Source organism: Octodon degus, unplaced genomic scaffold (genome assembly GCF_000260255.1).
Source record: "Octodon degus isolate 3935 unplaced genomic scaffold, OctDeg1.0 scaffold00066, whole genome shotgun sequence".
NCBI classification, from domain to species: domain Eukaryota; kingdom Metazoa; phylum Chordata; class Mammalia; order Rodentia; family Octodontidae; genus Octodon; species Octodon degus.
The window spans coordinates 3,679,049-3,681,785 of NW_004524642.1; the positions used below are offsets into that span (position 1 = coordinate 3,679,049).

Sequence of the window (2,737 nt, forward strand, 5' to 3'; positions counted from 1 at the left end):
CTCCCCTCTTTTTCCTTTCTTTTCTTCCCTAGTTTATAGAAGGTAGAGGAATTCTCTCTTGGCCTTTCCCTTCACTTCTTTTCATTTCTAACCCATTTTTCCTTCTCCCCCCACACCCCGGGGATTTTAGTTCTTTCTGTGTTTTTCTTTCCTTTCCTTTGTCCATTTAGTTTGTCCCCCTTTATTTCTTTCATATTTTGATTCACCATATAATTTCTTTTCTTCTTTATGTTGTATCATCTATTTCTTATCAGGCTTCTGTTGCCTCTACCTAATCGTATAAACATCCCTCTACCCTCTTAGGACACTTTGGCCTTTTTTCTATGCCTCATATCTTATCGTTTAAGGTTTTAATTTTTGTCTTACAATCCCCATCCTCACCCCTTATATCTTTAATAGTATCGCCATAACACTTTATTAGTCTTTTTATGATTGACTCTATAGAATTACTACTGAATGCTTTTCTAAAATGAGAGGGAATATAGTTGTCACATTTAGTGCATATTAGCTGTGGGTCAGTACCTTATTTACCTTGATGTTTTCACTATAATTGTGCAGCTTTTTCTCTAGATACATGATTGGTTCTCATGATCTGTCAGTACCCCATGCTAGTACTGCAGTTGATTTGCTTGAGGATTCCAGGACAGAGACAGGCTTCCACTGATTTGTGGCATTTGGGATTCTATAAGCCACACTTGTCTGTGTGTTTATTTTTTCTCCATGTTCGGGAAATATTCTGCCATTATTTCTTTGAGCAAGTTCTTTATGTCTACTGATTTATCAGTGATTCCTATTACTTTTAGATTTGTCTTCTTAGAGTAATTTAACAGCTGCTAGGTCCATTTCTCAATCCAAGGAGTCGTAAGGGGAAAAATAGTATAGGTCACACCCCAAGTTAACCAAAATGATACTAGAGGAAGTGGAGAGACAGATCAAAGTGGCCCACAGCAGATATCAAAAACTGTAACTAGATAGATAATGGATGTAGTAACAAAAATAATACAGGAACTTTTAGAAGACGCCAATAAAAAGCTAGACAAGCTAAACGAAATGATACAAAATATAAATGACCAGTTTAGCAAAGAATTAGAGTCTAAGCAAAGATTTCAGTCAGAAATCAAAGAAATTAAAAATTACTTGGAATGTATGGGCAGATGTGGTCAATGTGGGGATGGAATTTCAGGGCTAGGAGATGATGAAGCCTTCAAAGGCCAACTCCTCGGGCATGGCCGCAGGGCCGGGCAGAGGAGGGAGCCGTTCGGGAGCCGCTTCCTGGGCGCCCCGTCGCGCGTCCGGGACGACGTGGAGTGGACGGCAGAGCAGGCTGCGGCGAGGAAGGTGCAGGCCAACAGCGCCCAGCGCGAGTGCGCCGCGAAGCAGGGGTGGACACCGGCTTCTTGCGGAGTTCCCTGAGCTGGCACCTCGGCGCGACCAAAATCCCTTGAAGCATCTGTTCTTGGAGACCGAGCAAGGTGGACTCTGGCCGCCGAAGCACTGAGGGTGGACCTGGCTTGACCAGGGAACAACGCCCGCGTTCCTCAGCCCGCCTGAGACGGGAAGCGCAGACAGCCTCCGAGGGCCGACTCAGCAATCGCGCCCCCTGCAGACGCGTGCCCACAAGCGGCCTCGCTCCTCGGCCCCACCCAATTCTTGAGCTGTAGAGCTAGTCCAGACAAACTCAGACTACGACCCGGCTCGCCGCTTCGCCTTGGTTCATGACCTCGGCGACGAGGACCAGCCTTTCCCGGTGCCTGAGAGCACGACGACGATGTCGCTGTGCTCACATTTGTTCTTTCAGCAGCTGTTCCGAGCAAGATGCAGAAAGCTCTAAGCAGGCTGAGCAGGCTTCTGAAGTCCCGAGGGATGATGCTTCTCCGGGATTATGGCCTTACGACGTGGCCCAGCTCCGGTTAGGTCAGTGTCTCTCTGGAAATTTCTACGTGAGAGGTGCTGGCACCGGAGTTTACCTCTTCACTCAAGATGAGGTGGCCACACTTTGCACCCCTGCAGGCCTGGAGAAGGTGCAGAATCTGGTGGGCCGACGATTGCAGGTGAACCGAGGGAAGCAGTCGACCATGTACCGAGTTTGGACTCAGCGCAAGTACCGAAAGCCCCTCTTGCCCAGCACGTGAGAGGCGCCCGCTCCTGTTGGGACTCACGCTCACAGTTTTTGGGTCACTAAAAAGAATATAAATGGTGCCTGGTTACCGTCGGACAGCCTAAGGATTGAGAGAGGCCCGGGCGTGGTGGGCTCCGCCTGTGGCCCCGAAGCTCGGGCTGAGCAGGGGATCGCTGCACGTCCCGGCCAGGCCGAGCTGCACAGCAAGACACTGTCTCAGGAGAAAAGAGCTCAAACAAGGACAGGGTGAAGCTCTGCGCTAGAGCGCTTGCCTGGCGCAGTAAGACCCGACGTTCCGACTCCAGAACAGCAAAGAGAGAAAAAAAAATCAAAACCTTTAATCCTGAACCTCGAAAAATGTACTCATGAGCAAGATAAATGATTTGTCTTATCTGTGAGGCCCGTCGACATTAATGTAGTACCTGAAACTGAACTCAGGACCTTGTGCCTGCCAGGCCGGCGCTGGGCCTCTGAGCCCTATCCCCAGCCTAACACAGACTCTTTGCAAGTTGTTCGAGTTCTCAGTCTTGTCATTTTGTAATTGAATGAATTTCTTAATAAATGACGTTTTATACATAAAAAAAGACCAACTACTCTACTGCATTGAAAAAAGAACCA

At 48.2% G+C, this 2,737-nt stretch overlaps 1 pseudogene; it reads left to right on the forward strand.

Annotated features, from left to right (window-relative positions):
- Window positions 1-978: 978 nt before the first annotated feature.
- Window positions 979-2,404, forward strand: LOC101579455 (annotated as a pseudogene).
- The last annotated feature ends 333 nt before the right edge of the window (window positions 2,405-2,737 follow it).